Raw genomic sequence first — 13,465 nt, 5'->3', positions numbered from 1 at the left:
TCATATTTGGTAGTCCCATTCAGAAGTTGGCACTGCTGAGTTGTCATCGTATAACCTTGTACTCGCCACTGGAGCTGCTATCCATTCCACAGTAAAAACAAGCATTTGTAATGCAATAGGTCTCACTTTTTATAAACTTTGACCTATTGGTATTGTAACTGACAATGACTTTTATTATTGCTGGTTTTTTTAACACATAAATAAAAGGCATTGTCATTTACAACGGCAATAGCTCAAAACCTCGCAATTGCAAGACCTATTGCATTGCAAATGCTTGTTTGTTAGGGGGAAAGACAGGGTGGAAAAGGAGGCGGTGGTCACTAAAGATTGGAGGGCACGAAAGGAGGGGTGTAAATCTAACCGCATAATACATTTAAAAGCACCACTTGCATACAAGAGGATCAACAATAGTTGCTCTTCGAAATGCACCCCGAAAATGAGGCTACAATTGCGAGCAGATGTCAGCAGCGAGAGACTGATTATATCATGAGCAATGCGCCATACTGTTCGCCATAAGTTGGCAGGGTATGCTCAGACGTGAGTCCCTTGGGGTGGCAGAGTGGGCTAAAGAATGGTGATGGATTAAACCCAGATCAGTTGACTGGGGGTGAGTGCTTGCAATGTTCAACACTCCGTCCATCATTTACTTTGGTTTTTGCTTTGTTCGCCATAAGTTGGCAGGGTATGCTCAGACGTGAGTCCCTTGCTCACTTTGCCACTGGATTCAAGCAAGCCTGGCTGAAGACGGCTGAAATGCCAGAAACCGGTCCTAGGAAGCTTGTTTCCGGTCCAGGGAAGACATGGCTTGGCAGTTCGGGCTGGACTGTTCCCATGAGGCACAGGGTCATACTGATTTGCATATGGCCATGTCTGAACTGGGGTGGCAGAGTGGGCTAAAGAATGGTGATGGATTAAACCCAGATCAGTTGACTGGGGGTGAGTGCTTGCAATGTTCAACACTCCGTCCATCATTTACTTTGGTTTTTGCTTTGTTCGCCATAAGTTGGCAGGGTATGCTCAGACGTGAGTCCCTTGCTCACTTTGCCACTGGATTCAAGCAAGCCTGGCTGAAGACGGCTGAAATGCCAGAAACCGGTCCTAGGAAGCTTGTTTCCGGTCCAGGGAAGACATGGCTTGGCAGTTCGGGCTGGACTGTTCCCATGAGGCACAGGGTCAGACTGATTTGCATATGGCCATGTCTGAACTGGGGTGGCAGAGTGGGCTAAAGAATGGTGATGGATTAAACCCAGCTCAGTTGACTGGGGGTGAGTGCTTGCAATGTTCAACACTCCGTCCATCATTTACTTTGGTTTTTGCTTTGTTCGCCATAAGTTGGCAGGGTATGCTCAGACGTGAGTCCCTTGCTCACTTTGCCACTGGATTCAAGCAAGCCTGGCTGAAGACGGCTGAAATGCCAGAAACCGGTCCTAGGAAGCTTGTTTCCGGTCCAGGGAAGACATGGCTTGGCAGTTCGGGCTGGACTGTTCCCATGAGGCACAGGGTCAGACTGATTTGCATATGGCCATGTCTGAACTGGGGTGGCAGAGTGGGCTAAAGAATGGTGATGGATTAAACCCAGATCAGTTGACTGGGGGTGAGTGCTTGCAATGTTCAACACTCCGTTCATCATTTACTTTGGTTTATACTGTGTGTGACACCACAAGGCTCTCACAGCTCTGATTTTAATCCAATCTAGCTTCTTCCAGTCGTTTGTGCTTTAATATTTTGTTTATTCGGTGGTCAAAGGACACAGGTGTAACTAGCTCCTGAAAGAAAGCGGACAGCAAGGTGGGCTCTGTTAGCTAAGCAGGAAAAGTCTGCTTCCTTCCTCTAACCCTGCCGCCGGGGCGAGAAGCACAGGTCTGCTGCTGCGGAATTCTCCGGGATGTTAAGTGGTGGCATAAAGTCCGCAGAGAGAAGCCCTCCTTTGGCTAACCTGCGTTTAGAACCTGCTTTTTCAGGGATTTCGGAGCCACCACCTCGATTCTGGGGATGAGGGTCGGAGAGGCACCAGGATGAGAGGATTTCCACCCTGTTCTCTCTGGCTGCGCGAGACACACGTTGCTTTGAATTTTCACATGCTTACGCTGTCTCAAAGTGCTCTGAAGCAGCCACAGGGGAGCCGATCGGTGCTACAAGAAACACCTAAACAGCCACTTTCAGCCTTTTCGCTGTGACTGCGCTATACACAACCCAAAGTATGGCCTTGTTTGTGCACCCCATTATCAGTGGGCCAGGAAAGAAGGATTTTCTCAGTGTTTGAGGCAGTCATTGAGGTAAACCATGCAGGCGGCCATTTTCTCACAGTCTTGCATTTGATTGCCCTTGGCCTCTCCTCCCTGCTTGCTCAGATTGGGGCTATCAGGCGTTGGTCAAACCGTGCAAACAGCCCATTGTATTGAAGAGCCAGGACCCATGGGAAAAACAAGCCCGGGTGTGGTGTGCGCGCGTGCACTGCAAAGAATTTAAGGAATTGCTCGCTCCCGAGCTCCCTAGGCCAGGGGAGAGAGAAGGCGGGACATGCACCCGCCTTTGGCCAATTGCGTGCTGTCTTTCTTAGAAAGACGCACACAAAGGCCAGTAGCGTGTGAGTGGAAAAAAAAGCACACGCACAAGCATGTGGTCCGAGTTGAAAGTCCTTACTAGAAGCCTAGCAGAGCAGCGCATGTGCGCTGGCTCAGGCGAGACCTAATGACAGTGTGGGGTTATACTGACAGGACTTGTAAGTTACTAAAACACATTTCCATCCTCTTAATATAATGCGCCCTGCCTTTAGGACTCAGTAGGTCTGCCTTAGGGATGACATAAATATAAAAAATGAATGTTTGGGCTTTGCCATTACTTTAAATGGCAAAGTCAAGTTAGAAGTTTAGAAACTTCTCTGCCAGCCTTGACTAGTGGGTTGAAAGTCATGCTTTGCTTAATCACACTTGTGGTGTCACAATAAGTGCTGCAGTCCATAAGGGACACTTTAACTTACAGGCCCTGGCTCTCTCTAGTACCATATACGAGGGACTTGTATGTAAATTAACTTATGCCAACTGTGAGCGAACCAATTAGACATATACATTTTTATAAGGGTCATAGCACTTGCATTGCGGTCTGTTTGGCAGGATTCAGTGCTCTTACAGTGTCAAAAAACCAGCAGCATCTGTCCAAAAACGTGGGCGTGATCATGCAACAAGAGGCACTCGCTTACAGATAGTGTTTCTCAACTCAATCTTGAGTGAAATCCTCATACACATCCCCTTCCTCAGCAAAATAACGCACAGATCTTCTTTTGAGTGAATCTCTTCACATATGCAATGCAACACAGTGTGTGCTTATACACAGGCTCCCACTGACAGTCTGAGAGCCGAACCATGGTGCTCAGACCAATCACATTGCAGTGTTGTGATTGGCTAGGGGAGCCTGTTTGTGTTTCCTGCTTCAAGCAGGAACAGAAGAGCATGACACGAAGCGGCAGTCCGGCAGCAATGTAAGTAATTTTGTAAATTTATTGTTCTATCCCCCCCACCTCACCCGTGCTACTCGGTGGCAGACACCACTGTGTTCATCCCAACTCAAGGTCAGCAGCAGGAGTTGAGCTCATTATATCCTTTCTAGGTCTCTCTGAGCAAGGAGTTAACATGGTGTTGCATGAGCCACCAGAGTGAGCAAAATGTAAATAGGTTTATAGGGCTGACCGTTGTGGAAATGCTGACTTCTTGAGGCCCTCTCCCTCCTTCCCTGTAGCTCGCTTTCCCCCCATTCATGGTTTTGTATAAAAGAGTGCAACCCACCTGCATTGGTTCCTGTGTGGTGTCCAGTGCTGCTGGTTTTGTCATTGAAGATCACATACATTTGTTTTGTTGCACCATCCCCTTAGTCGGTGCCCGACACTGTTTTGCTATACCATCCCCTTTGTCAACTCAATCTTGAGAGAAATCCTCATACACATCCCCTTCCTCAGCAAAATAACGCGAGTGAATCTCTTCACATATGCAATGCAACACAGTGTGTGCTTATACACAGGCTCCCACTGACAGTCTGAGAGCCGAACCATGGTGCTCAGACCAATCACATTGCAGTGTTGTGATTGGCTAGGGGAGCCTGTTTGTGTTTCCTGCTTCAAGCAGGAACAGAAGAGCATGACACGAAGCGGCAGTCCGGCAGCAATGTAAGTAATTTTGTAAATTTATTGTTCTATCCCCCCCACCTCACCCGTGCTACTCGGTGGCAGACACCACTGTGTTCATCCCAACTCAAGGTCAGCAGCTGGAGTTGAGCTCATTATATCCTTTCTAGGTCTCTCTGAGCAAGGAGTTAACATGGTGTTGCATGAGCCACCAGAGTGAGCAAAATGTAAATAGGTTTATAGGGCTGACCGTTGTGGAAATGCTGACTTCTTGAGGCCCTCTCCCTCCTTCCCTGTAGCTCGCTTTCCCCCCATTCATGGTTTTGTATAAAAGAGTGCAACCCACCTGCATTGGTTCCTGTGTGGTGTCCAGTGCTGCTGGTTTTGTCATTGAAGATCACATACATTTGTTTTGTTGCACCATCCCCTTAGTCGGTGCCCGACACTGTTTTGCTATACCATCCCCTTTGTCAGAGCCCGACACCCTCTGCACAACAAATCACATGGTTTACAGGAACACTCCATGCAGCCATGGCTGCTACAGCGCAGTGGGGCATCTGACTGCTGCCCCTCTCAAATGAGTGTGAGCGCCAATGTATTGGCGTAATTGTCCAAAAAACACAAAGGATGCAATAGAACTAAGTACAACTTTACTCACTTGAACTGTACTGATAGTAGTGTTACGCTATAAGAAATATATTTGCTGAGTAATTGTACTTTACTTGGATAGAAGTCTTATCTCTTTCTATGAAGAAATGATATCACTGACTGTGCAATAGGTTAATTGTGCGCTATCGTTGTGCTAACAGTCCCCATTAAACTCAATGTCCACATTGTTATCTGTGGGTCAGAGTAAACAAAAGTACCAGAACTGATCCGCTAGTCATGAGTAATATGTTAAAAGAATAATAATGGACAGAAAGGTTTTCATTGCAGGTAGGTGTGGAGCTGAGTAGGTGTGTGAGTGGCTTATCGCTTGAGTGAGTATGTGACTATGTAAATCACTGCGAGAGGAAGAGTGCAATAAGGTGCTTACAAGTGAGCTAAACATGAACATACGAGATTTGTGAGTGAATAACAGTGGGGGCTTTGAGTAAATTTATGAGTCCACACTTCAATATTAGAGTGATCTTGTGACCTGAGTTAAATGCTGAGTGCTCAAGCAACTGACTTCATTAAAGTACATGCTGGGCATTGTCAGCATTGTTCTTTTAAGTAAGACTATGAGATGCTGAGTACATGGTCCAGAAGTCACCTAATATCCTGAAGTAGTGCCATGCTATGATGAAAAAGCTGAACCATATGGCCTGAAGCACTCATGGAATGCCATACTGTCAGTTGTATATTGTCACACGGAGTCTTCTCATGTTTTGGATTAGGAGAGACTGGCCATTAAAGTGTCTTCTTTTTATCTATAGGTGCAAGACTCGCTAGCTGCTTAATAGGGAAAAGCACTATTGTGCTCATTTCTGGAGTGAAGTGCCAAGATAGTGTTGACACTTTCCTGAGGAGACTGTAAAAGCTCCAACATTAGTTATTTCAATGATCTAATGCTCATTTCTAGGCACCGAAAGAGTTATGGAATAGTGTGTTGATTGCTTTTTGAATGATGAGTGCTGACATTAAAATGTTTATCACAAGACACTAAAGTTTCTTCATGAGTTTCCTACGCACCATCATCCACCAAAGTTAAAGTGTGTTCCTATGTGCTATAGAAGTGCTTTATTGACTGACAAACGTGTCATTACATTCCATAAATTGTCTGTCTCGCACTCTTGTGATTCTCTTAAGTGATGAACTTTTCGATTTGGAGCTACATGAGTGAGGTTGATTACATCATTTCTGATGTCACCTGTGTTGCCATGAGCAGTGTATACCAGGTGTGAAGTAAAGTTGCGTAGATACCTCACAGTTCAATTTCAAGGGTCGTTAGGTTTTGGGTTGTTGACACAGCATCTCAAAAGTAACAGCAACCAATTGCTTCCAACAGATCCTAACGTACCCTTCATCATATACTTATTTTGAAGCAATCGACTACTAGGAAACCAGAACAATTCAACTTGAGATTAATGAACTGGCTTGTCATTCACGGAAGACCCTGCAGGTTAGCGTATGCATGGGTAAAACGTTTTTTATGTCCATACTTTTTTTCTGACTTCAGGAATTTGTAATATGTTGATGTCAAATAGATGAATAGTAAGACAGAGTACTGCTAACTTATTTTATGTTGATGTACATCACATTTGTTTGTGTATTTACTACTATAGGATCAGCATATTGCCTTATGTCCTCTACAAGGGCATCTCCGCTATGTAAACATTGGTGTGGCCACCTTGGACCACTTTGAGTGGATGTGTCATTCATGGAGTCTGCTATAGAAGAGTATGACTCCGTTGATCTTGGTCAGTGCACGTTGATGCTTTCGTGGACATCGTAGGGCTGAATGATGCTTTTCAGGGTCTTAACTTCGTTTGAGAGTCACAAGCTAGTTTGCATCTAAGTCTGGTCTGACACATTCTAGTGTGCAATTGGATTTTAGGCATCTGATGTCAGTGTAGGACGTTATCTTTTTTGTAGATATCTAGACAATTTTTCTATTGACCTTATACATGATTCATCTGTATCTGACCAAAGATATGGTGTCACCTATTGAAACGTTAGCAGCGTGCTGTTTATGAACTTACATGGGGTCATTCCTCAGTATGCTTTAAGCATGCTAAAATGTCTTTGAGATATATTCTCTGTACTAAAGGCAACAGCGATTGTGTTTTATGCTCTTGCTTTTCAGGATTGAAACTCAGCTATGCTCCTGACTTCTGTATTTGACGTTTTAGTTTCGTGTTTTTTAGGAGGAACCTGTATGTATTGTTATAATAGTCAATTTGTACAATTGCCTAAAATGATGAAGCAGCAACATCATCCTGAGCATTTTCACTAAGAAATTCAATCCTTATAGGGCAAATAATAAGTTGATTATGGTGTTCCTGTATTTAGTTCTGGCTTGACAGCGCAGCTACTGCTAGACCTTATGTGATCATCAGAAAATGAGCATTAAGGTGTGCCACTGAGAGAGGGTCTTTACCTCTGCCCAAATATTGATAACTTTGAGTAAAGATTTTGATTGGGCATAAGTTGTGTGCATTCGCTGAAAATGAGTGCTTGTATTGCACTTCTTGTCTTGTGGGAAAACTTGTGTTCAAACCAGCAGGAATGAGACTAAAAGTCTGATCTGTTCACCAAAGGTCTGACTTATTTATTGTGATAAGCATGTGTTGGAGCCAATAGGCCTTTACGGGTGGATAGTCATTACACTATTAAAGCTTGTTACAGGGAATATCACAGATTATCATAGTAGGCAACGGGTTTTGGTATTGTTTACCCCCTGTGACAATCCCTCAGGGTAGAAGATTTGCCCTTTGTGAACCTTTATTACACAATTGTAGGAAGCGTTGCTATTTGTTTTTGTTTGGGAGATTTATATAGCGCGAACTCGATCCGAAGGTATCCGAGCGCTTTACATGAGCACCAGTCACGTTACAGACGGACTCATTCATTCATTTTTGGTAGGCACGGGGAGATTAAGTGATTTGCCCAGGATTGAGTGTCCCTGCCGAGACTTGAGCCCGGTTCCCCAAATTCGAGGTCGACCACTCTAGCCGTTAGCACACATCCTCTCACCATATCGTTTTGCCAACTGTAATTTGGTAAATATTATTTTTAATAGAGGCGTTTTGGCTCTGCCTAAATGTGGATACCCTTTTGATATTGCATAAGTTGTGTCCTTCAGAAGAAAAGGAATGCATGTATTGCACATTTTACCTTGTTTAAAAGCTCATGCTCAATATAGTAGGAACTGAGTTGGTTATGGTAACATCTAAGCCATTGATGAAGGTTACAGGCCTGATAGCTTTATTATGAAACTTCATCACAAAGGCAGAAGACTTGACTTATTTATTGTGGAAAGCATATGTTAAAGCCAATAGGCCTTAAAGGGTGAATTGTCATTAGACTGTGTTAAAGCTTTTTGTTTATAACAATTTTTTTTTTGTGTGGAAAAAAGCCAAGTAAAGTACAATTACATTCGCATTTCACTTTCATAATGCAACCAGCCATGAACAAGGCACATCTCCAATCCATAATAGTCTCCCTCCTCCCCCATTTCTTATCATGCTTCTGTGGGCAGCCACAGGCAATGTAAACAGACTTTTCAAGTTTTAGCGCACCAGTCCACTCCTGCCCTTCATTCCGCCATGGCGGGGGTGCTGGGGGAGTTTCATCGCAGAGCAGTGTCCCTCTTAGCCACCTATGTAGTAACACCCACAAATGTGCAGTGAGCTATGGCGCTGACCATCTAGTCAATCATCCCTAGTGGGGCCACCCTAGGGGTCAAGTCAAAATCCCGCACCAGGACCTCAGAAAGCTCGCTGTGCACCCGCCGCTAATACACAAAAATGACAAGGATGGCCCAAACAACGTGATAGAAATCGGCCAAGGTCTCAGAACAGCATAAACCGACCAGATGGGGAATTTTGCCAGCCCAGTACAAACGTATTGGGGTAATGTAGGTTGTATGCAAATAACTAATTTGAATCAACCGAAGGCAAGTAGAAATAGCCAGCATGCGTGGGGCCAACCAGGCATCCCTCCATTATGCCCCATCAAGTTCGCCAACCCAACCCTCCCAGCGGAGTGATGGAAGATTGCCCCTCTTCCAATGTGACCCATCAACAACTTGGCCTCCAAGGGACTAAATTCTGGTATCTCAGTGTCTGGAGGTATGTTAGCCAGGAGTACGTGACATAGCACCAGGTATTTACGGAATTGTGATCGATTAAATTCATAGCTATCCTGCAGTTCTCAAAAGGGCAGAAAATGTTACCCTGCCCAAACATCTCCGAGGACCGAGATGCTGATCATGTCCCATTTAGAAAAACCCACCAAGCCAGCTGTGTGATGGAGCCAGCAACCCCTCCACTGGGGAGTCATCCCCATCAATGTACAATTCCAGCCTACAAATCGCAACGCAGCCCGCATGCAAAGGAAAATCACACAAGTGATACCAAGTAGGCTCAGTATTGGAGCACCATACTGCAGATCTAGAATGCAGCCAAAACTCAAAGAGAAGAGTTCCCCCTGTATTTTGGATCATCCCACCCAATAATAAGCCAATCATTGCCCACGACTAATTGGGAAGACAGATAGTAACATTGGAGGTCTAACATCCCCATTTCACCATCATAGGGAGACTGTCGACGGCTGGAGGGTGGAATTAAGTGCGTGAAACCAGCTCAGGGGATCAGGAGCGGAAAGTGTTGAAATATGTAGACGAAGCGTGGGAGAATCATAATTTTGAAAAGGGCGATACGGCACGACACATGCAGGGGAAGCTGCAACCATTTCTGCATATCGCTTTTCATGTTGGACACCAGCGGGGTCAAATTAAGGTGCCTCGTAAGGTCAGGAAGCAGAGACATGGAACCCCAGGTACATGAAGGAGAACTGTCACAGCGGGATAGCCTATTGCCAGAAATGGGTGTCGGCGTTGCCTCCAATTGGGACCAATAAAGATTTGAAAGTGTTCACCTGGAGGCCTGAGGCTTCCCCAAATAAGGTAAACAATTTGAGAAATTGGGGCTCCAAAGTGAGAGAGGCGGATCAGCTAAAAACAACAAAATGTCAGCATAGAGAGCGATCCTCTCCTCTGGCCCTCCATCCCAACACCACTCGCTAAGCTGGGCGTCGCATCGGATGAACTCGATCACAAGGGCAAACAGTATTGGAGACAGGGGACAGCCCTGGTGCCAACCCCGGCAGATAGGTAAAGGGTCTGACAGTGAGACATTGACCCAGACATGGTCATAGGTCTGATGATAGAGGGGTCCCAATAAGGTAGCTGGATAAGGCACCTTATGTACTTCACCAAACCTGCACGTTCAAGGACAGCCTCAAGAAAGGACCAATCCACCATTTTGAATGCCATTTCGAAATTCAGAAGAAGCAACTCCATGGGAGGAAAGGTCGCACCCAACCTGAAGAGTACACTTGGACCCTTCGATTGCAGTGTCTTGTACTGTGCCCGGGCATAAAGATTTTAGCATATATCTTAAGTTCAGTGTTTATCAGTGAGATAGGCCTGTATAAGAAGCACTTTTCAGGGGGGTGTCCCGGTTTTGGAAAAAACACTATTGAAGTAAAGTCCAATTCAGGGGTAAAGTACCCTGCTTGGCCAACTCAGCATAAAGTTTAAGCAGTAAGGGGATAAACATAGTACGGGACCGCCAGTAGTACTCTACCGGAAAGCCGTCGGGTGCGGACGTTTTGCCAGCCGGCATATCTGAGAGTGCTGTGATAGATTTGTCCAGCTCATGAGGGAGGGAGGGATAGTAGGTAGTGGAATGTCACACAGTTTTGGGTTGTTGATCTCCTTGAACATCCTCAGGAGCGCGGTTGCCATGGCTCTGATGTTCCAAGTTAAAAACATGGGTTTCGAGAGTCGTGATTTACATCACTCTCTTCCGTTCGCCTCTGCGCACAAGCCCCTTCGCCACGGCCAAAATCACTGCTTTACCGGCCTCCCAAAGGGTGGCAGCCGACGCTACCGATCCTTGGTTTGTCTCAAATTACCCCTGCATCTCGGGTGTAAGGGAGGTCTCAAATTGGGGGTCTGTGAGGTACCAGGAGTTAAGATGCCATATGGATCTCAGGGTCCAGTTTTAGCACCAAAGGTCAGCGTAATGGGGACGTGATCCGATATTCTCCTCGGAAGGACGGCCAGAGTCAACCTGGCACACATCCGTGGCCAGCAGTAGGAAAAGAACAATTCAATAGTCCATGTTGGGTGCAGCTAAGGTGTGAGTATATGCCCGATCCAGAGAGTGGCTGACTCTCCAGATATCACAGAGACCCAACGCATCCATCCGTGCAGAGAGTTGTAGCTCACGGGAGACACGCCCTTGGGTAGGGTGACCGAATGTATCCAGATCAGGGTTAGGCACCACATTAAAGTCACCGCCAAGAATGGAGACACCCATTGGCAAACCCGCAAGCAGGCAGTCAGCGGGGAGAATATACCGGCAGGTGCTTGATTAGGTAGGCAAACCATGAGAAAATTATAGTGGTGGCCCTCAAGAAGGCCGTCCACTGCTACATAAGGCCCCTGAGGGTCTACACGTGAGTTAGAGACAAACAAATGAAACCCCCTATGCAGCAAAGTGGCCGCACCCCGTGAGGCCCGAGTGAATCTTGTGTTTTACGCTGTCTTACCCATACTGATGGAGAAAGGGACATTTGGATCCTAGCACATGAGTCTCCTGAAGCATGAGGACCACTGGTTTAAAGCGTTTGGCAAAGTGCAGGACTGCAGGATTTCATGAAGTCCAGGAGGCCATTCACAATCCAGGCTTCAGTTTAAAAGAGGGCATGGAGGACTATGGTGGTTGTGCAGGAGCAACCAAGATAAGACTCAATACGAAGTAAGCACGCATACTCATGGAGGGGAGTGGCACGGGACCTGGTAGGTCACACACAAAGCAAAATGCAAGCGCAGAGTAAACTGACCCAAAAAATTAAAAACCTTGCACCAAATTCCCCCCTCAACTTACCCACCCCATACTTCCACCCCTGAAGCATCTGTCACCCTAACTGGACCTCAACAAAAGTGAAAAAAACAACACAAGATAAATGAAAAACAAAAAGGCAAGCCTACAGTGAGTGCAGGTAGCCCAACAGACCCCCCCCCCTTCTAGAAGGATGCTGTGCCGGAGAAGGTTATGGTACGTGCAACATACAGTTACCAATACGCAGACCCGGCCGCCGTGAGAGATAGCCGCCTGCTCATACAATTCCAAGATCATAGGGGCTGGCTTAAACAGGGTTGGTTTGAGAGACCTCTCACTCAGGGGTATGCGTTGGCGAGGCCCACTCAGGTGGCCGTCCGTCCCCATTGTCTTGGAAGTAGGGGGCTCTGAATCCAAGCCTGAAGAATCACGCCGGCCATCATCCTGGATTCAAGGTTTGTAGGAATGGATCCACCGCTTCCTCATGGGCCTCGGGGGTGGTTGGCAGCACCCGGTTACTCTCCGCCACTGGGTCCTGGTCTATCAGATGGGGTGCGCGAGTCTCTTCCCTCCTCAACCCATTCCCAGGCCTGCTCCGGAGTTTCAAAGAAAAAGGACTTAGGTTTGAAGAGGACTTTAAGCTTTGCTGGGAACAGGAGCATAAATTGGAGGTTGAATGGCCAGAGTTTTTGCTTAACCTCCGTGAAGGAGCAGCAGTGCTGCTGGACCGCTTTAGTATAGTCAGGAAATAGCTTAATGCGTACGTTCTGGAAACAGAGCTCAGACTGCCCACGGGCCTTCCTGAGGATCTCGTCACTATCACGAAAGTTAAGGATCAGAGCAATCAAAGGGCATGCTGGGACCCCAGTTGGTGCACTGGACCAAGGATCTATGGGCTCGTGCCACAACAAACCAAGATAAGAGAGCTAATTTTGGGACCCACGAGCGTAACCAACCCTCCAGGAACTTTGCAGCATCAGGCGCCTCTGGGCCCTTCGGGAAGCCAACTATTTGCAGATTATTGTGGTGAGAATGGTTCTCTGCATCCTCTACTCAGTCCTCAAGGGTTGCTGACAAGGTCGGGAGTCCGGCCACTTGCTGTTTCAAGATGGATACGTTCGTCTTTGCCTGGTAGCTACGTTGCGAATATCTTGGCGGAGAAGTCCTATGCCCATCTGGACTTCGCTTACCCTGTTGTTTAGCCTTAAGGTTAGTGGCCAAATCGGGTTGAGCATGTTCAACAGAGTCCGCAGCTCTGGAGGGCTCTCTGGAGCCCTCAGGCCCGTCTGCGTCGTAGTGAACAATCTATTTTGTTCTGGCCTAGGGCAGACGGCGGTGTTGAATTTTATTTATTTATTTATGCATTTTTATATAGCGCAAACTTTACCTGAAGGTGTTGGGGTGCTTTACAATAGAACCAGTCACATTACATAAGGACTTCAGAGTACATGAATTACATAAAAGATACGAAACAGATAAACTCTAAACTCACATAAGAACGGTAGTAATTACATATATCTACCACAGATACTAGTGGTTAGAGTTACATTTATACAAGTTGCAAATTCACTCAAGATTACATTTTAAGAAAAGTTGAACTGAATATGGTTGGACAAATATATATTATATACTTACAGAACATTATCTTCTCGTCATTGCTGGGGTTGATAGTGAGAAGCCAAGTCTGCAGAGCCTTACAGAGGAAAGACCCCACTTACCAATTGGTAACATGAGCAGTCGGAGTGTGTCTGTCGTCTTAACATGTGGTATACAGTTGTTGGCAAAGTAAGGA

At 46.1% G+C, this 13,465-nt stretch overlaps 1 protein-coding gene across 2 annotated transcripts in view; it reads left to right on the top strand.

The window, feature by feature from the left end:
* The window catches only part of ABCC2 (ATP binding cassette subfamily C member 2), a 354,899-nt gene that overhangs the window by 6,254 nt on the left and 335,180 nt on the right, over positions 1-13,465 (top strand). Inside the window, exon 1 of one of the 2 annotated variants that reach the window (XM_085606296.1) lies at positions 6,107-6,221. The exons of the other annotated variant lie outside the window; for it this stretch is intronic. The gene's annotated coding sequence lies outside the window, so the exon portion shown is untranslated. Of the gene's footprint in view, positions 1-6,106; positions 6,222-13,465 lie in introns of those variants that run through there. 2 annotated transcript variants of the gene reach the window in all.

Source organism: Triturus cristatus, chromosome 1_2, assembly GCF_964204655.1.
Source record: "Triturus cristatus chromosome 1_2, aTriCri1.1, whole genome shotgun sequence".
In the NCBI taxonomy this organism is placed as follows: domain Eukaryota; kingdom Metazoa; phylum Chordata; class Amphibia; order Caudata; family Salamandridae; genus Triturus; species Triturus cristatus.
This window is presented reverse-complemented; position numbering and strand designations above follow the sequence as displayed.